This window comes from Triticum aestivum, chromosome 6A (assembly GCF_018294505.1).
Source record: "Triticum aestivum cultivar Chinese Spring chromosome 6A, IWGSC CS RefSeq v2.1, whole genome shotgun sequence".
NCBI classification, from domain to species: domain Eukaryota; kingdom Viridiplantae; phylum Streptophyta; class Magnoliopsida; order Poales; family Poaceae; genus Triticum; species Triticum aestivum.
Window position 1 is genome coordinate 426,489,031 of NC_057809.1, and position 22,434 is coordinate 426,511,464.

A 22,434-nucleotide genomic window follows, 5' to 3' on the forward strand; every position below is an offset into this window, starting at 1 on the left:
TCAAGCATCATGGTGAAATATTTTGCACACGCTGCGTCATCCACATCAAGCATCTCCATGGCCATCTCATAGCTCTCCACCCATGTCTCTGGAGGTTGATCCGCCGTGTAATTTGGTACTTTGCGCGGGCCTTTGAAATCCTTGGGCAGGCACACATTGCGTAAAGCGAGGATAAGGCAAGGCACCCCCAAAGAACTAGAAGTAACACCAGGTTCGATCGAGATAGTTGGACGAACCTGCGTGAGCTGCCGAGCCTAATGTTGTGCGGCTAACTCGGCCTCCCTGCGCGCTCGGGCCCGGTCCACCACTTCCTGAGCGTTATCAGCACCACCCGCCGGGTTGTTGCCACGGGTGTTGGAAATATGCCCTAGAGGCAATAATAAATTAGTTATTATTATATTTCCTTGTTCATGATAATCGTTTATTATCCATGCTAGAATTGTATTGATAGGAAACTCAGATACATGTGTGGATACATAAACAACACCATGTCCCTAGTAAGCCTCTAGTTGACTAGCTCGTTGATCAATAGATGGTTATGGTTTCCTGACCATGGACATTGGATGTCATTGATAACGGGATCACATCATTAGAAGAATGATGTGATGGACAAGACCCAATCCAAAGCATAGCACAAGATCGTGTAGTTCGCATGCTAAAGCTTTTCTAAAGTATCATTTCCTTAGACCATGAGATTGTGCAACTCCCGGATACCGTAGAAATACTTTGGGTGTGCCAAACGTCACAACGTAACTGGGTGGCTATAAAGGTGCACTACACGTATCTCCAAAAGTGTCTGTTGGGTTGGCACGAATCAAGACTGGAATTTGTCACTCCGTGTGACGGAGAGGTATCTCTGGGCCCACTCGGTAGGACATCATCATAATGTGCACAATGTGATCAAGGAGTTGATCACGGGATGATGTGTTATGGAACGAGTAAAGAGACTTGCCGGTAACGAGATTGAACAAGGTATCGGGATACCGACGATCGAATCTCGGGCAAGTACAATACCGCTAGACAAAGGGAATTGTATACGGGATTGATCGAATCCTCGACATCGTGGTTCATCCGATGAGATCATCGTAGAACATGTGGGAACCAACATGGGTATCCAGATCCCGCTGTTGGTTATTGACCGGAGAACTCTCGGCCATGTCTGCATGGTTCCCGAACCCGTAGGGTCTACACACTTAAGGTTCGATGACGCTAGGGTTATAAAGGAAGTTTGTATGTGGTTACTGTGGTTACTGGATGTTGTTCGGAGTACCGGATGAGATCTCGGACGTCACGGGGAGTTCCATAATGGTCCGGAGGTAAAGATTTATATATGGGAAGTCATGTTTTGGTCACCGGAAAAGTTTCGGGTTTTATCGGTAACGTACCGGGACCACCGGGAGGGTCCCGGGGGTCCACCAAGTGGGGCCACCGGCCCCGGAGGGCTGCATGGGCCAAGTGTGGGAGGGGACCAGCCCCAGGTGGGCTGGTGCGCCCCCCCACAAGGGCCCAAGGCGCCTAGGGTTTGGGGAGGGGGAGCCCCACCTAGCTTGGGGGGCAAGTTTCCCCTCTCCCGCCCCTTGGCCGCCCCACCAGATGGGATCTGGGCTGGCCGCCGCCCCTAGGGTGGAACCCTAGGTGGGGGCGCAGCCCCCCCCCCCTCTCCCCCTATATATAGTGGAGGCAAAGGAGCAGCCCATAGATGAAGTTTTCTTCTCTTGTTGGCACAGCCCTACCTCTCTTTCTCCTCATATCTCGCGGTGCTTGGCGAAGCCCTGCTGGATCACCACGCTCCTCCACCACCACCACGCCGTTGTGCTACTGCTGGATGGAGTCTTCCTCAACCACTCCCTCTCTCCTTGCTGGATCAAGGCATGGGAGACGTCACCGGGCTGTACGTGTGTTGAGCGCGGAGGTGTCATCCGTTCGGCACTAGGATCTCCGGTGATTTGGATCACGACGAGTACGACTCCTTCAACCCCGTTCTCTTGAACGCTTCCGCTTAGCGATCTACAAGGGTATGTAGATGCACTCTCCTTCCCTCGTTGCTAGATTACTCCATAGATTGATCTTGGTGATGCGTAGAAAATTTTGAATTTCTGCTACGTTCCCCAACAGTGGCATCATGAGCCAGGTCTATTGCGTCGATTCTATGAACGAGTAGAACACAAAGTAGTTGTGGGCGTTGATTTTGTTCAATATGCTTACCATTACTAGTCCAATCTTGTTTCGACGACATTGTGGGATGAAGTGGCCCGGACCGACCTTACACGTACTCTTACGTGAGACAGGTTCCACCGACTGACATGCACTAGTTGCATAAGGTGGCTAGCGGGTGCCAGTCTCTCCCACTTTAGTCGGAACGGATTCGATGAAAAGGGTCCTTATGATGGGTAAATAGCAATTGGCATATCACGTTGTGGTTTTGCGTAGGTAAGAAACGTTCTTGCTAGAAACCCATAGCAGCCACGTAAAACATGCAAACAACAATTAGAGGACGTCTAACTTGTTTTTGCAGGTTATGCTATGTGATGTGATATTGCCAAGAAGAATGTGATTAATGATATGTGATGTATGAGATTGATCATGTTCTTGTAATAGGAATCACAACTTGCATGTCGATGAGTATGACAACCGGCAGGAGCCATAGGTGTTGTCTTTATTTATTGTATGACCTCCGTGTCATTGAACAACGCCATGTAATTACTTTACTTTATTGCTAACTGGTAGCCATAGTAGTAGAAGTAATAAGTTGGCGAGACAACTTCATGGAGACACGATGATGGAGATCATGATGATGGAGATCATGGTGTCATGCCGGTGACGATGATGATCATGGAGCCCCGAAGATGGAGATCAAAAGGAGCAAAATGATATTGGCCATATCATGTCACTTTTTGATTGCATGTGATGTTTATCATGTTTATGCATCTTATTTGCTTAGAACAATGGTAGTAAATAAGATGATCCCTCATTAAAATTTCAAGAAAGTGTTCCCCCTAACTGTGCACCGTTGCGAAAGTTCATCGTTTCAAAGCACCACGTGATGATCGGGTGTGATAGATTCTTACGTTCACATACAACGGGTGTAAGCCAGATTTACACATGCGAAACACTTAGGTTGACTTGACGAGCCTAGCATGTACAGACATGGCCTCGGAACACAAGAGACCGAAAGGTCGAGCATGAGTCGTATGGTAGATATGATCAACATGAATATGTTCACCGATGATGACTAGTCCGTCTCATGTGATGATCGGACACGGCTTAGTTGACTCGGATCATGTAATCACTTAGATGACTAGAGGGATGTCTATCTGAGTGGGAGTTCATAAGATGAACTTGTTTATCCTGAACATAGTCAAAAGGATTTTGCAAATTATGTCATAGCTCGCGCTTTAGTTCTAATGTTTAGATATGTTCCTAAAAAAATTTAGTTGAAAGTTGATAGTAGCAATTATGCGGACTAGGTCCGTAAACTGAGGATTGTCCTCGTTGCTTCATAGAAGGCTTATGTCCTTAATGCACCGCTCAGTGTGCTGAACCTCGAACGTCGTCTGTGGGTGTTGCGAACATCTAACATACACGTTTTGATAACTACGTGATAGTTCAGTTAAACGGTTTAGAGTTGAGTCACCATAGATGATTTCGAAACGTCGCGGAACATATGAGATGTTTCGAGGGCTGAAATTGGGATTTCAGGCTCGTGCCCACGTCAAGAGGTATAAGACCTCCAACGATTTTCTTAGCCTACAAACTAAGGGAGAAAATCTCAATCGTTGAGCTTGTGCTCAGATTGTCTGAGTACCACAATCACTTGAATCGAGTGGGAGTTAATCTTCCAGATGAGATAGTGATGTTTTTCCAAAGTCATTGCCACCAAGCTGCTAGAGCTTCTTGATGAACTATAACATATCAGGGATAGATATGATGATCCTTGAAATATTCGCGATGTTTGACACCGCGAAAGTAGAAATCAAGAAGGAGCATCAATTGTTGATGGTTAGTGAAACCACTAGTTTCAAGAAGGGCAAGGGAAAGAAGGGATACTTCATGAAACGGCAAATCAGCTGCTGCTCTAGTGGAGAAACCCAAGGTTGAACCCAAACCCGAGACTGAGTGCTTCTGTAATAAGGGGAACAGCCACTGGAGCAGAATTACCCTAAATACTTGGTAGATGAGAAGGCTGTCGATAGAAGTATATTGGATACACATTATGTTAATGTGTACTTTACTAGTACTCCTAGTAGCACCAGGGTATTAGATACCGGTTCGGTTGCTAAGTGTTAGTAACTCGAAATAAAAGCTACAGAATAAATGGAGACTAGCTAAAGGTGAGCTGACGATATGTGTTGGAAGTGTTTCCAAGGTTGATATGATCAAGCATCGCACGCTCCCTCTACCATCGAGATTGGTTTTAAACCTAAATAATTGTTATTTGGTGTTTGCGTTGAGCATAGACATGATTGGATTATGTCTATCGCAATACGGTTATTCATTTAAAGAGAATAATAGTTACTCTATTTATTTGAATAATACCTTCAATGGTCTTGCTCCTAAAATTAATGGTTTATTGAATCTCAATCGTAGTGATACACATGTTCATGCCAAAAGATATAAGATAGTAATGATAGTACCACCTACTTGTGGCACTGCCATGTAAGTCATATTGGTATAAGACGCATGAAGAAGCTCCATGTTGATGGATCTTTGGACTCACTTGATTTTGAATCACTTGAGACATGCAAACCATACCTATTGGTATATATGCATGAAGAAACTCCATGCAGATGGATCGTTTGGGCTCACTTGATTTTAATCACTTGAGACATGCAAATCATACCACATGGGCAAGATGACTGAAAGGCCTCGTTTTCAGTAAGATGGAACAAGAAAGCAACTCGTTGGAAGTAATACATTTTGATGTGTGCAGTCCAATGAGTGTTGAGGCACGCAGTGGATATCGTTATATTCTTACTTCACAGATGATTTAAGTAGATACTGAGTATATTTACTTGATGAAACACAAGTCTGAATTATTGAATGGTTCAAGTAATTTCAGAGTGAAGTTGAAGATCTTCGTGACAAGAGGATAAAATGTCTATGATATGATCATAGAAATGAATATCTGAGTTACGAGTTTGGCACACAATTAAGACACTGTGGAAATTGTTTCACAACTAATACCGCCTGGAACACCATAGTGTGATGGCGTGTCCGAACATCATAGTTGCACCCTATTGGATATGGTGCGTACCATGATGTCTCTTATCGAATTACCACTATCGTTCATGGGTTAGGCATTAGAGACAACCACACTCACTTTAAATAGGGCACCACGTAATTCCGATGAGATGACACCATATGAACTATGGTTTAGAGAAACCTAAGCTGTCATTTCTTAAAAGTTTGGGGCTACGACGCTTATGTGAAAAAGTTTCAGGCTGATAAGCTCGAACCCAAAGCAGATGAATGCATCTTCATAGAATACCTAAAACAGTTGGGTATACCTCCTGTCTCAGATCCGAAAGCAATAGGGATTGTTTCTAGAATCGGGTCCTTTCTTGAGGAAAAGTTTCTCTCGAAAGAATTGAGTGGGAGGATAGTGGAGACTTGATGAGGTTATTGAACCGTCACTTCAACTAGTGTATAGCAGGGCACAAAGAGTTGTTCCTGTGGCACCTACACCAATTGAAGTGGAAGCTTATGATATTGATCATGAGACTTCGGATCAAGTCACTCCCAAACCTCGTAGGATGACAAGGATGCGTACTACTTCAGAGTGGTACATAATCCTGTCTTGGAAGTCATGTTGCTAGACAACAATGAACCTACGAGCTATGGAGAAGCGATGGTGGGCCCGGATTCCGATGAATGGCTCGAGGCCATAAAATCCGAGAGAGGATCCATGTATGAAAACAAAGTGTAGACTTTGGTAGAACGGCTCGATGGTCATGAGGCTGTTGAGTACAGATGGATTTTAAAAGGAAGACGGACAATGATGGTAAATGTCACCATTAAGAAAGCTCGACTTGTCATTAAGATGTTTCCCGACAAGTTCAAGGAGTTGACTACGGTGAGATTTTCTCACTCGTAGCGATGCTAAGAGTCTGTTGGAATTATATTAGCAGTCACTGCATTATTTGTGAAATCTTGCAGATAGGATGTCAAAACATTGTTTCCTCACGATTTTCTTGAGGAAAGGTTGTATGTGATACAACCAGAAGGTTTTAACAATCCTGAAAGATGCTAACAAGCATGCGAAGCTCCAGCAATCCTTCTAAGGACTGGAGTAAGCATCTCAGAGTTGGAATATATGCTTTGATGATGATCAAAGATTTTGGGTTTATACAAAGTTTACGAGAAACTTGTATTTCCAAAGAAGTGAGTGGGAGCACTATAGAATTTCTGATGAGTATATGTTGTTGACATATTGTTGATCGAAAATGATGTAGAATTTCTGAAAAGCATGCAGAGTTATTTGAAAAGTGTTTTTCAATGGAAAACCTGGATTAGGCTACTTGAGTATTGAGCATTAAGATCTATAAGGATAGATCAAAACGCTTAATAGTACTTTCAAACGAATACATACCATAACAAGATTTTGAACGAGTTCAAAATGGATCGGCAAAGAAAGAGTTCTTGGCTGTGTTATAAGGTGTGAACATTGAGTAAGACTCGAAACCTGACCACGGCAGAATAGAGAGAAAGGACGAAGGTCGTCCCCTATGCTTTAGACGTAGGCTCTACAGTATGCTATGCTGTGTACCGCACCTGAAGTGTGCCTTGCCATGAGTCAGTCAAGGGGTACAAGAGTGATCCAAGAATGGATCACAGCACATCGGTCAAAGTTATCCTTAGTAACTAATGGACTAAGGAATTTTCTTGATTATGGAGGTGGTAAAAGAGTTCGTCGTAAAGGGTTACGCCGATGCAAACTTCGACACTAATCCAGATTATTCTGAGTAATAAACTAGATTCGTATAGTAGAACAGCTCCAAATAGAGCGTGGTAGCTGCATCTAGGAGATGACATGGAGATTTGTAAAGCACACACGGATCTAAAAGGTTCAGACCCGTTGACTATAACATCTCTCACAAGCATAACATGATCAAACCCAGAACTCATTGAGTGTTAATCACATGGTAATGTGAACTAGATTATTGACTCTAGTAAACTCTTTGGGTGTTAGTCACAACGGGATGTGACCTTGAGTGTTAATCACATAGCGATGTGAACTGGATTATTGACTCTAGTGCAAGTGGGAGATTGTTGGAAATATGCCCTAGAGGCAATAATAAAATACTTATTATTATATTTCCTTGTTCATGATAATCGTTTATTATCCATGCTAGAATTGTATTGATAGGAAACTCAGATACATGTGTGGATACATAGACAACACCATGTCCCTAGTAAGCCTCTAGTTGACTAGCTCGTTGATCAATAGATGGTTACGGTTTCCTGACCATGGACATTGGATGTCATTGATAACGGGATCACATCATTAGAAGAATGATGTGATGGACAAGACCCAATCCTAAGCATAGCACAAGATCGTGTAGTTCGCATGCTAAAGCTTTTCTAAAGTATCATTTCCTTAGACCATGAGATTGTGCAACTCTCGGATACCGTAGGAATACTTTGGGTGTGCCAAACGTCACAACGTAACTAGGTGGCTATAAAGGTGCACTACGGGTATCTTCGAAAGTGTCTGTTGGGTTGGCACGAATCGAGACTGGAATTTGTCACTCTGTGTGACGAAGAGTATCTCTGGGCCCACTCGGTAGGACATCATCATAATGTGCACAATGTGATCAAGGAGTTGATCACAGGATGATGTCTTACGGAACGAGTAAAGAGACTTGCCGGTAACGAGATTGAACAAGGTATCGGGATACCGACGATCGAATCTCGGGCAAGTACAATACCGCTAGACAAAGGGAATTGTATACGGGATTGATCGAATCCTCGACATCGTGGTTCATCCGATGAAATCATCATAGAACATGTGGGAACCAACATGGGTATCCAGATCCCGCAGTTGGTTATTGACCGGAGAACGTCTCGGTCATGTCTGCATGGTTCTCGAACCCGTAGGGTCTACACACTTAAGGTTCGATGACGCTAGGGTTATAAAGGAAGTTTGTATGTGGTTATCGAATGTTGTTCGGAGTCCCGGATGAGATCTCGGACGTCACGAGGAGTTCCAGAATGGTCCGGAGGTAAAGATTTATATATGGGAAGTCCTGTTTTGGTCACCGGAAAAGTTTCGGGTTTTATCGGTAACGTACCGGGACCACCGGGAGGGTCCCGGGGGTCCACCAAGTGGGGCCACCGGGCCCGGAGGGCTGCATGGGCCAAGTGTGGGAGGGGACCAGCCCCAGGTGGGCTGGTGCGCCCCCCCACAAGGGCCCAAGGCGCCTAGGGTTTGGGGAGGGGGCGCCCCACCTAGCTTGGGGGGGCAAGTTTCCCCTTTCCCACCCCTTGACCGCCCCACCAGATGGGATCTGGGCTGGCCGCCGCCCCTAGGGTGGAACCCTAGGTGGGGGCGCAGCCCCCCCCCCTCTCCCCCTATATATAGTGGAGGCAAAGGAGCAGCCCATAGATGAAGTTTTCTTCTCTTGTTGGCGCAGCCCTACCTCTCTTTCTCCTCATATCTCGCGGTGCTTGCGAAGCCCTGCTGGATCACCACGCTCCTCCACCACCACCACGCCGTTGTGCTGCTGCTGGATGGAGTCTTCCTCAACCTCTCCCTCTCTCCTTGCTGGATCAAGGCATGGGAGACGTCACCGGGCTGTACGTGTGTTGAACGCGGAGGTGCCGTCCGTTCGGCACTAGGATCTCCGGTGATTTGGATCACGACGAGTACGACTCCTTCAACCCCGTTCTCTTGAACGCTTCCGCTTAGCGATCTACAAGGGTATGTAGATGCACTCTCCTTCCCTCGTTGCTAGATTACTCCATAGATTGATCTTGGTGATGCGTAGAAAATTTTGAATTTCTGCTACGTTCCCCAACAACGGGGTGCTCCACGTCGTTCATTACTCGATACTGCCGGTTCATCCATATGCCTACTATAGCTCCGGCTTGGACGGGGGGTCGAGTGGATCCGGTCGCGGCTATACGAGTATGCTTCCTGTTGGACCAAAGCTGTCCTCAGAAGCTCCTTGACCCGTCGCGTCTTTACTGCGTGCGGTGAGTCACCTTCAATGGGAATGGCCTCCAGTCATGCAGCAGCGGCGACGAGATTGTCCATTGGGTTGGAGTAGTGACCCGAAGGTGTTAAAACAGCCTGAGGTATAACGGTGTTTTGACGAGGTGGGTCCATCAGACGAGGCTGAACCGGTGCACCGGTCCCAGGAGCTTCCGCCCGGTTTCCCTCCAGTGGATTACTGGTTCCTGCTCCTGGGGTGTTGAAAAGGTCTCTGGCCTCGAAAACCGAAGGCAAACGGGATCGGTGCTTCCTCCTCATGACTTCATGCGACGCGCTCTGGTCCAACATGAGCCTGTAGGCTTGTGCGTCTAGAGCGGCCCGCTCTGTGGCCATCCTGGTGTCCTCAGCTGCCAGATCTGCCTTAGCCTGGGTAATTTGTTCCTTCACCTTTGCAATCTCCGTGTTGTGAATGCCCTGATCCGCCGGATTAGCTTCTGCCATAAGCGCAGCCAATGCGTCAAATAGCTCTGATAGAACTTGAGCTGACGGGCGCACAGGGCCTCCTGCCCTGGCAGCCGTCACCGCTGCTGAACCGAAGGTTGTTGCCGCAGCGGTCGAAGAATAAAGCGTTGCTTGTGTGCCGGCCATGAATATTCCAACCCGGTTGGGCAGATCAGAGGGGTCCGGAATACTGTCGCCATCGAAACAGCCCCAATCCGGCCGTCTTGTAGCTGATAAAGAGATTCAGTTTCTCCGATCGATGACTCGTCCTCGGAACAAACGACGGTCTCGCCGCGAGATTCCGATCCATCCTCATAACTTCCTCCATGGATGACTCCCACGAAGGCACGCTTCATGGCCGGTTTAACCCGGGCGGATCACGCACGCTGAGCCATCTCGACGAGGTCGGTGCAGATGTCCGGCTCAGGGCCCGGTTCACCGATCTTGCCAATGAAAACGTGAATGCCACCAAAGGGGACCTGGTACCCGTACTCAAGTGAGCCGGCCTCGGGGCCCTAGCCTGCGTCGTCGATGTAGAGCTTGCCGCGACGACTCTTAGCCATCCGGCCTAGAGCGTAGCCCTCGAGTCCTTCAAAGCGGCCCTCCAAGAACCTGAAACCATCGTGCGATAGCCCCACGGTGGGCGCCAACTGTCATGGTTTTGTCATAGCAGATGTCCTAGAGAAAGGACTTAGTCGTGGAGCCATCGCGACGGGTTAGCTTGAAGGGGTTAAAGCGGACACAGGGACGCAAGAGAGTTTATGCTAGTTCGGCCCCTTCGATGAAGGTAAAAGCCTACGTCTAGTTGTGATGGAATTGATGGGGTTTCGATGACTAGGGAGCAAACAAGCTTCGCCTATGTCTTGAGTTGTTGTCTGTTGTCCTTGAACCGCCGCCGGGTCGTCCCCTTATATACACGGGTGATGCCCGTCGGTTCACAAAGTCCCAATACCGACTCATAGATGTGTCCGGTTTGGTCTCTACTTATTCCTAACTTACAATACAAGTTTAACTACTAACGCCGGTTTACGGCTACAAGCCTTGAACCGACCATGGGCTTTGAGCCCTCATCTGCCTTCTTGGGCTTTAACATACTTAACTACTGACGAAGTTAACCCGGCCCAGGTAGGCCGGTTTACGCCCAGTAGTAATATCCCCAACACACCCCAATACCACGGTACACCCAAATACAGGGGTGCCGCACACCCCCTATGTTTCACCGATGAGGTGCTAGACCATGAATTTCCAGAGGGATTCAAACCCATAAACATATAGGCGTACGATGGAACGACAAGACCCCGCGGTCTGGATTGAGGACTACATCCTCCATATCCATATGGCTCGAGGAGACAATCTACATGCCATCAAGTACTTACCCCTCAAGCTCAAAGGGCCAGCTCGGCACTGGCTTAAAAGCCTCCCCGAAAACTCCATTGGAAGCTGGGAAGAGCTCGAAGACGCTTTTCGGGCAAATTTTCAAGGGACCTATGTCCGACCTCCGGATGCAGACGATTTAAGTCATTAACTCAACAGCCCAGAGAGTTAGCCCGAAAGCTTTGGAACAGGTTTCTCACTAAAAAGAACCAAATAGTCGACTGTCCGGACGCTGAAGCCTTAGCAGCTTTCAAGCACAGCGTTCGAGATGAACGGCTTGCCAGACACCTCGGTCAAGCAACGCCGAGAACAATGGCAGCATTAACAAGCCTCATGACCCGCTTTTGCGCGGGCGAGGACAGCTGGTTAGCCCGATGCAGCACCAGCGACCCAAGTACATCCGAAGTTAGGGACAAAAACGGGAAACCACGATGCAGCAAAAACAAGCGCCGGAATAAAGAAGACAGCCCGAAGAGCACGGCGGTAAACGCCGGATTCAGAAGCTCTAGGCTAGATTAGCAAAAGCTGTCCTCCAAAGGCAACAGAGACAAACTGTCCAGCCTAAACAAGATTCTGGATAAAATATGTCAGATCCACAGCACCCCCAATAAACCTGCAAATCATACCCATAGAGAATGTTGTGTCTTCAAGCAGTCCGGCAAGCTCAACGCCGAACACAAGGGGCATGATACACCAAGCGAAGACGAGGACGAGCCTCGCAAGCAAAGCACTGGGCAAGAGAAGAAATTCCCACCAGAAGTCAAACAGTAAACGTGTTACACGTGACAAAGGGGAGAAACAAAGCGGCACTCCTAGAGACACATGCCCCAGGGCCTATCACCGCAGAGTTCTGCCACTGGTCATCCCAACCGATCACCTTCGACCATCGGGATTACTCGGCAAGTATCCGGCGTGCAGGATGGGCTGCCTTGGTGTTAGACCCAATAATTGACGGATACCACTTCACACGAGTCTTGATGGACGGCGGCAGTAGTTTAAATCTGATATATCAGGACACAGTCCGCAAAATGGGGATAGACCCAACAAAAATTAGCCATAGCAATACTACCTTTAAAGGAGTAACGCCAGGCCCGGAAGCCCATTGCACGGGCTCCCTGCTACTAAGGTATTAGATCCAATAATTGACGGATACCACTTCACACGAGTCCTGATGGACGGTGGCAGCAGTCTAAACCTGATATATCAGGACACAATCCGCAAAATGGGGATAGACCCAAGGAAAATTTGCCACAGCAATACTACCTTTAAAGGAGTAACGCCAGGCCTAGGGGCTTCCCCGGTAACTTCCGCAGTGAAAATTTAACCTTCCACATCACTCCGTTCCAAAGCGGCTATCAAGCACTACTTGGACGCGAAGCTTTCGCTCACTTTAACGCAATACCGCATTACGCTTCCCTCATGCTTAAGATGCCTGGTCCACGTGGCATCATTACAATAAATGGAAATATTGAGCGCTCCTTGCGCGGGGAAGACCGTGCGGCTGCCTTGTCAGCCGCACACTAAACGGCCTCACCAACTAAAGCATCTGACAGGTCGTTAAGACCACGGACACGGTTGGACGAGTCCGGTGCAGCTATATGTAATTGATACATGTTTGATGGCTATACCCCTATTACAATAAAAGGGGCTCAAGCGCGCAAATAAGTGGCAATTAGGCTCAACTTCACTCATTTTGAACTATATATTGTTTATTTAGTATAACTTACCTTTTGCACGGCAACTTTTCAATTAAGTTCCTCTCTTTTTCAGAAGACCAGCTACACCCGTCCAGAATACGGCACAACGGAGACACAGGCGCAGACGTGCAGCAGGGACCCGTTCTAAGGATTCTTTTTAGATTAAGACCCTGCATAAACCTTTTTTACTGTCTCTTGTTGATACACATCCCTCGGATTCTCAATACAATTGAGAAGGATGCTGACGTATTGGCATGTGGCCACGTCAGAATATTGCACGTACCTGGACACCAGGGGCTTATTATAAAGGGCACCTTTTAGGACCGGTTTACATCACAAAGACCGAATACCTTAGGGAGTGTTCGGCGTCGCGAGTTTGGCCTTATATGCATCAACTCCGAATCATGTCTTTGGTCAAATGTTGGGTTTGCCCAGCTCCTGTGTTTTGCTGCCTTACGTTCCGCTCTATCGGCTAAGGCGACACCAGGAGAACTACTGCGATTGTGCCCTGGTTCATCCCGACGAGCACCTCAGTAGAGAAAGCCGAAAACTGACTGTCATGATATAGCGTGAGACTGGTCAACCACTCAATGACCTAGTGGAATCTTCGGGATTCCTCCGCCTTAACGAAGGGTCGTTTCCCGGCCAGGCATGTACGCGCCCCAAATCCAGATGAGCGCGGAGCCACCAGGGGCTATATAGTAGCCCCACTGTCAAACTCCTCTGGCTAAGTGAAAGTGTTAAAGCATTATAGTCTGGTTGCCTAGTTCGCGGCGCTATCACCTCCTTAATGGACCAAGACGTTGGATCAAGTGTGAACATGCGTCTTCTGCGAACACCCCCGCATTATATGTGTGGGGGCTGAAGCCGACGACTGCCATATTTCAGGTTATATACATATATACATAAACGGCCGCACATGAGGCATCATAGCACTTTCGGGCAAAAGTATAAATACAACCTTGATAAATTCAATAAAACATTGTTTGTACAACGGGACTACATGTCACTAAAAAATAATATTCTTCGAGCATTGAGCCTCTATCGAACGAGCGCCTTCAATGACTTCTTCAATGTAGTGCTCGGCAGCCACTCGGCCTATGGTCGAACCCTGTGCTGCAATAGTGGTGGCCTCCATCTCCGCCCAGTATGTTTTGACATGGGCAAGGGCCATCCGCGCACCTTCTATGCACGCTGATCTCTTTACAGCATCAATTTGTGGCACGGCACCAAGGAATTGTTGCACTAAGCTAAAGTAGCTATTCAGCCTTGGCCCTCCTGGCCACAAATGATCCACAACGGACCTCATGGCAAGTCCGGATAATATATGGAGCTCGGCCCAATCGGTCAATCGCTTATTCAGCAACAGCGGACGAACTGGAGCGTGAAACTTTGACCAGAACAGCTTCTCCACTTCGGGACCTTTCTGATCCTTGAAGTACTCGGCCGCATCAGCAGCACTTGCAGCCAAATCCATGTACTCGTCCATAGAACTCCATAGCCGGTCTAGAGGAGCATATTTTGGATCTCTGAACTTAGTCCGCAACAAGAAGGGCTTCCCAGAAACGATATCTGAAGCTTGACTCAGCTCCTCCTTTGTCGCTCTAATTTTGGAGCGGGCTTCCTTGGCAGCCACTCGGGCCTTCTCCAAGTCCGTCGCCTTTGCCCGGTTTTCTTCTTCAAGAAGCCGGTATCGGTCAGCAGCATCTTTTAACTCCATAGCCATCTTGGCAATTTTCTCTTTGCTCTCGCAATGTGCGGCATGTTCGGCCCTTAAGCCCTCGGCCGCCTTTAAGGTGGCTGCATTGCTGCTCCTCGCTTGCTCCTTGGCTCGGGCAAGTTCCGCCCGAAGGGTCTCCATGGTGGCAGCTCCATCTGCAGTCACAACATATTAAAGATATTGGCATCATGCTACTCTTACTATGTGACAATCACTAGAAAAATCACTGACCCTGTGCCTCGTCAAGCCATTTGTTGACAAGCACGATGTTGGCATCTGCCGCATCCAGCTGCCACTTTAGTTCGGCATACCCATCAGTCCAGCTAGCCACCGGAGCTTCCACCACCTGCACATAAAAGCAGTCTGGTTATTACCTGGGACTATGATCCTCTGTTTGTTGCCGTTTTCAACGACAACCAGAGTCTCAGGGGCTACTATCTACACAGGGCACATCTAAAAATGTGCGGTACCATCAAAAATGTACATCATTTCACGTACCTCAAAACCCGTCAGTAGACTCATAAAAGCTTCATGCAACCCGCTTTCGGCGGACGAAATCCTTTCAATCACCGTACCCATCAATGTGCGATGCTCTTCTGAGATAGCCGCTTGCTCCAGCAGACCCCTCAGTACATCCGACCGCACACCAGACGGTGCCGGACTCTTTTGATGACTCTCTTCGAGAGCCGGATGCGGAGGACTTCGGGTGGCCATAAGATTACCTTCTGGCCTTGCCGGATCCGGAGAAACCCTCCGCGACGACACCTCAGGGTCGCCCGCTTCATGAGGCGGTGTGGCAGGGGGAGGCGTTTCGCTCTCCATCATCTCTGGAAGAAGATCCCCGAAGACGAGCTCTGCTGAGAAGGGCTAAGATCCGAACTACAAGATAAATGCTTCGATTATTTTCCTTGGAAGTAGAGCAAGATATTTTCGTTATTAACTACCCCTTTTACTTACAGCTCGGGGGAGGGCTGGTCCCCTTGAGGGCATAGTACGGCTAGGGTATCCCCCACGGCAGGACCCTCCAGCGGAGATCCCTAGTTTGGAGACCATTGTCTCCGGGTCCGCAGAGGCGGTTCTCTTCCTTCCCTGGGGAGAGGAAGTTTCAGTTCCTTCTCTCTGGCTAATCTCCTTCATGGAGACGCTAGCCTCGTTATTCCCCCCTTCATCTTCCTTGGAGGGCACTAGGCAGGGTGCTGGCTCGAGCATCTTTTCCAGCACCGGATTGTCCAAGCCTTCAGGAAGGGGGGCCGAACACCGGATCATCTTTGCCTTTGTTATCCAGTCCTGGTCAAAGAGCGATTCTTCAGAATGATGTCATGATAAATAAAAGGACAGTGTGTTCGGCCATGGGATTACTTACTTGGGCAGCGGGGCGGTTGCAGCTCAGGCCCACGTCCTCGGTAGTGTCCAGACACTCTATTTGGGGTCCGAAGAACGATTTGTACATCTCCTCTTGCGTCATGCCGAGGAAATTCTGAATAATGCACGATCCTTCCGGGTTGAATTCCCACATGCGAAGGGGTCGGCGTTTGCAAGGCTGTACTCGACGAACCAGCATAACTTGCATTACCATAACCAGACTGAAATCTCCCTCGAAGAGGCCTCGGATATGGCTCTGCAGTATTGGCACGTCTTTGGCTGGACCCCAGCTCAGCCCCCTGTTGATCCATGACATCAGTTGTGGTGGAGGGCCCGAGCGAAAAGTGGGGGCAGCTACCCACTTGGCACTTCGGGGAGCTGTGACGTAAAACCACTCCCATTGGCACAATCCAGACACCTCTGGAAAAGAACCCTTTGGCCATGGAGCGTCAGCAATTTTGCTTATTAGAGCACCTCGGCACGCTGCATACTGCCCCTCGACCATCTTCGGCTTCACATCGAAGGTTTTGAGCCACAGGCCGAAGTGAGGGGTAATGCGGAGGAAGGCCTCACAAACGACAATAAATGACGAGATGTGAAGAAGGGAATCTGGGGCCAGATCGTGAAAATCTAGCCCGTAATAGAACATAAGACCCCTAACAAAGGGATCCAGAGTGAGGCCTAGTCCTCGGAGGAAGTGGGAGACGAACACAACGCTCTCATTGGGTTCGGGAGTAGGGACGACCTGCCCTCGGGCGGGCAGCCTATGCGAAATTTCGGCAGTCAGATATCTGGCTTCCCTCAACTTCTTGATGTCCTCGTCCGTGACGGAGGAAGGCATCCATCGGCCTTGAAGGCTGGATCCGGACATGATTGAAGGTCCGGAGCACCTGACCTGGGCTTTAGGTGTTAGAACTCAAGGCGGGGGAAGGATTCGATTGAGCACGGGAGGGAAAAAAAGAAAAAGCCTTGTCCCTTTATAAAGGGGGTGAATATCAGGCGTCCTCCTCGTGGCCGTTCGAGACTTACCTAAAATCTAGGAGTCATACCAACAGGCACGGTTGGGTTACCCACGTTTGTATTGATGAGAATCCCATAATAAGGGGAACACGATCTCTGCTTTGACAAGACGTGTCAAGAAACCGCCTCGCGTTATGTGCGGGGCTGGTTAAAGAAAAACGGTTCAAATAATTACCGGGCCGTGGCGTGATGTCATGCTGCCAAAACGTGTCAGCAGATTAGATTTGTGGAAATATTATTCTCTCTACGGTGGTATGTGGAACTTATTTTGCAGGGTCGGACACTATCCTTGTATTCAAACTCTTCCGTGGTGTATTCGGAGGAGGAACCCGCCTTGCAATGCCGAAGACAACACTGTGCGCTGGACTCATTGTCATTGAAGCCTAGTTCAGGGGCTACTGAGGGAGTCCTGGATTAGGGGGTCTCCGGATAGCCGGACTATATCCTTTGGCCGGACTGTTGGACTATGAAGATACAAGATTGAAGACTTCCTCCCGTGTCCGGATGGAACTCTACTTGGCGTGGAAGGCAAGCTAGGCGATACGGATATGGATATCTCCTCCTTTGTAACCGACCTTGTGTAGCCCTAGCCTCCTCCGGTGTCTATATAAACTGGAGGGTTTTAGTCCGTAGGACAACATACAATCATACCATATGCTAGCTTCTAGGGTTTAGCCTCTCCGATCTCATGGTAGATCAACTCTTGTACTACTCATATTATCAAGAATAATCAAGCAGGACGTAGGGTTTTACCTCCATCAAGAGGGCCCGAACCTGGGTAAAACATCGTGTCCCCTGCCTCCTGTTACCATCCGCCTTAGATGCATAGTTTGGGACCCCCTACCCGAGATCCGCCGGGTTTGACACCGACAGCCGTATAAACAATGGGCCTTCTATGGGGCGTAGAAACAATGGGCCTTACACGGGTCGTAGACACAATGGGCCTTCTATGGGTCGTATCATCAATGGGCCTTCTACGGGCCGTATGATCAGTTGGCCAAACATGGGCCAATAACAGACCACATTATGGTTGTAAATGGGCTAGAGTTGAAATCGTCCGTTCATGGGCCGACCATAACGCGTCGTCGTTAATCGGCTGTATTTGATGATGCTATGAAAACGACCCAATGTATTAACGGGCCACAAATGGGCCGACTGTAACCACGGGCTGAATTTGGCCCACAAGCAGAAAATCACAGTAACAGGCCGAAAGTAAACGAATGCTGGAAATGAGCCCAAGAATAAATGGGCGCTGAGAAGGCTGAAAGATAACATGGCTGGAAACGGCCCAATGGTATAATAGGTCGTTAATGGGTATAAAGTGATACACTGTTCATTACGGCTCATAAAGTGATACACATTTATCAAGAGGGTTACTAAGGGCCTCATATGGGCCGAAAGACGTCATGGGCCATACATGGGTTGGAAGTTAAAATGGGCTGGAATTATATTGGACGGCCCAGATGACACTACTGGGCCTAATTCGGATTGGCCGTAAACGGGCCCTGGGTTAGCGGGTTGTAAATGGGATATATGCGAACAGGTCATTAATAGGCTTGTCGTGGGCCGGCCCGCCACCTTTTGACCAAGTCAAACAGGCCGGCCTTTTCACAGGAATGGGCCTCTGTTGGGCCGTGCCACGTGTCGACGTATCATAGGCGCTTTGGGTCCAATGAGTGGATGAAATCTGTCCCAGCGGTGAGCCGAACGTGTTCCCTCCAGCCAATGATGATTTTACACGTGGAAAATCCCCATTGGTCGGGGCTATTAACGGCTTATCGGATCCAAAACCGGACCCGATAGCTTAACGGCGTTCCGTTACGGTGGATGCCACATGTTGGTCACCCTTGACAAAAGCACTTTTGTGACACGCGATTTATCGTCATGGAAGTGGACACTTCCGTGATGATAATTTTGGTAATGCCATGGAACACTTCTATGACAGCACAGGTATGACTATCTTGATTCTGTCATAAATTTGTCATGGATGTACATGCATGATAGAAAACGTGACCTACTATGACAAACACGTATCATCATGGAAGTGTATTTTTTTTGTAGTGCGTGGCCACGGCAGGAGCTAGCCTAGGCCTGTAGCAAAGAAGCTGGGGACGGTACTGCCGCTCGCGTGGTACTACCGCACCCCCTTGCGGTAATATCGCAAGGCAGGATTGGACTAGCCTGGGAACGGCGCGAACAAATAAACAAACGTCCATGGCAACTTCCGCTGACTTTCGAACAGTGAAAAAATCCGACACGGTACTACCGCACAAGGCACGCGGTACTACCGCGCAGGGAGCGGATGTAAAAAATTACATCCGCCCCTACTTCCGCTCATGTCGCTGTGCCAGGCCAGGACTCTCGGTACTACGGCTCACAAGGAGCGGTACTACCGTGACCACCTGCGGTACTACCGCAATGACCTGTGGTACTACCGCAGGGGCCTACGTACTACCGCTCCAATGAGCCGTACTACCGCAAGCCCCAGAACAGCAACACTACGAATTCTTCTTTCTGCATAAACATGAAGAAACGGAGGATGCTCCATAGTTCTAAGGGAAAGGCGGTGCAAAAAGGAGTAAACATGTACGTGATAATTCCACCCAAACCTTTCCAAGGCGGACCCCCTCTTAATAGTACGGCTTTCCTACGACTCAAATCCACCGAAAAAGAAATGTAGAAAAAATGTCGTCTTAAATAATCTTCGAGGGGCATAAAACCATCTTGTGCCTAGTAATGAAATGCTTGAAATAATCAAGGCACACGATTAGTCCACAAAAGCATTGTCATCAATCACCAAAACACCATAGGGATAAATATGCCCTTACAATCTCCCCCTTTTGGTGGATTGATGACAATACGGGATTTGCACAAGGGAGAAAATATAGAACATGAGCAAACCACACATCTCTAAAATATAGACGGGCTCCCCCTAGATGTGTGCTATCTAGATAAGTGCTTTGGACTACACGGCACACATACTAGGATCAACACTCCCCCTATATTTTATAGACAAGGCATATCTTGCAATAATAAGGCTAACACTAAGCAAGATAGAAAATATGAGCATAATATAAGTAGCACAAGATAACATAAACTCAATAAGGTGCGATAGATAGAGTGCATATGTCTTACACCATATGATAGATAAGTCACAAGCTCAAACCAAACCAAAGCAAACAAGGTTCAATAGACCAAACGCAAGCAAAGCAAAACACAAACACGACACGCGACTCGCAAATCCCTACACTCTCTCCCCCTTTGGCATCAAGACGCCAAAAAGGCGGAGAGGACACCTACAACACAGGTGGTGGCTCAAGCGGAGTAGTCGCTCGCACGCTCTTCGTCGGACTCGGCAGCGGGGATGGGCTCCTCCTCAGAATCAGTACACTTGTAGCCTTGTTTTGCCGTCCATTCAGCCTCTGGAGTGATGTGCTCCTCGGAGCCGCCAGAAACATCCTCTCCAAAAACCCTCATGATCTTCTCGTCGCGGCAGTGACTCTCTTTGGTGGCAACGTGAGTCCGGTACTGCCCCTTGGCCTGCATGCAGAACAAAGCCTTCATCTTGGCCTTTAGCTTCTTAGCCCATGAGGGCTCAGTGGAGGGAGGTGCATATCCAGCAGAGTTGTCCTCAGCTACATTCTCCTCCTCAATCTCCTCCTCATCAACAGCCCTCTTAGCAGCCTCAGCCTCGGCACGAGTAGTAGTGTTAGCCCACTGGGGCTTGATGCGGAGTCTGATGGGGTCATGACGGATCCAGTCAGGGGCCAAAAACTCCTCAGTGGGATAGAGCTTCTCCCAAGTCTTCGATATCAGGAGGAACATATATGGACCATAGATGGGTACCTTGCGGGTGAACACCGCGAACCGAAGCTCGCACCTCATGATATGTGAGACATCAAGTGGTTGTGTCTGAGAAACACGCGCATCCTCACACATGAGAACCATGTCCACAAGATAGGAATTCACCTTGTCCTTGTCCCCAATCCGTGGGAAGAGGAGTGGTGGAAGATCCGGTGCATGATGTCAAGGAATGGGTTGAGCACCCATGTCGTCTTGTCATTGGCCAGTTTCTTCTCAACATAGAATGGCTGAAGCTTGTCCTTGCTAGTTGACTCGGCATTGGCATGAGGGCGAACACCAACAGGCGTGTGGAGCCCCTCATCAGGTACTCTGAGCAAATCCATGAACTCCTTCCAAGTAGCAGTCAACTGACGTCCATTGGTCATCCAGGTCATCCTCCGATCCTCGCCAGTATGGAAGTGGACCGAAGCAAAGAACTGGGCCACCAGCTCGGGTCAAAGTCCAGGTGGAAAGAGATCACATCCTCAATGGCAAACTGCTCCACGAGATCCAAGGCCTCACCAAAGTAGTCACGATGCTTAGCATCCCTCGTGTGATTCATGTCAATCCAGTGCACATCCACATACATGTTCTGCTTGGCCTTGATCACATCCAGGCAAATAAGATTCTGCTGCTTGGTCCAAAATAGTCCGTCTGAAGTTTGCATGAGGATTCACATAGGGGTTGATCTTCCTTCGAGAAAAAAACTCAGCAAGAGGTATCTCATCCATGCACTTTGAGGGTTACTTGTACTTGCTGGCAGTGGTCTTGACATTGCGCTTGGGGGCATTGGAGCCCTCTGGAACTTCATCTTGGTTGTGCAGATGTTTGGAGCCCATGTCACGGCTGGGGTTGGAACGACGAGCAGGGACACCGGAGCCACCACCTAAGACACACACAAAACACAAAAACACGAGAAGCGAGAAGGATCAATGCAAAGACCACAGCAAAACAGGTGAAACAAGTAGAATGCGCACTTGGTAATTGCCATGAAGAATATTTGACAGCAACGGTAGTACTACTTGTTCGCGCGGTACTAAAATTTTAGTGTTGCTCCTAGTCGCGGTAGTACCGCGCGGCGGCACGGTAGTACTGGGGCTCGAAGCGGCAGTAGAACTTTAGTGCTGCGGCTCGCGCGGTAGTACCGTGCCTGAGCAGTGGTACTACCGTACGAGCGGTAGTACCGCACGGCATTAGATCCGAACCAACTGAATCTGAGAACAACCATGACAACAAGGCGGTACTACGGTTGATCAAATCTACCACGGGACAATATATCAAGTACAATTTCTACGCATCACTACTCTCCTACATCCTACTCTTGCAAAGATTTGGCCTAAAATCTCAAGAACAACATGCATCTCCCCAAAAACCTAGAAGCGAAAGGACAAAAAAAGAGAGAGGGATTTGGGGAGAAACCTTGTTCCATGGCAAGAGGAAGTGGTGGGGGAAGATCCCACCGGTCGGAATCCGAGGAGAGCGGGCGGAGATGGAGATCCGGCGAGGGTCTCCGACATCGTTCTTGAGCGAGAGAGAGAGAGAGAGAGAGAGAGAGAGAGAGAGAGAGAGAGAGAGAGAGAGACCTCGGGGAGAGAAAAGGACGAATGGGTATGGGGGAGTTGGAACTCCCCCTGCCCGCTCTTAACCCCCATGCGCCCTCGGCAGCGTGGTAGTACCGCACATCATCGTGGTAGTACCGCCCGGGCGGAAGTATCGCACTAAGGACAGTAGTACCGCTCCCCCAGGCGGCAGTAAAAAATTAC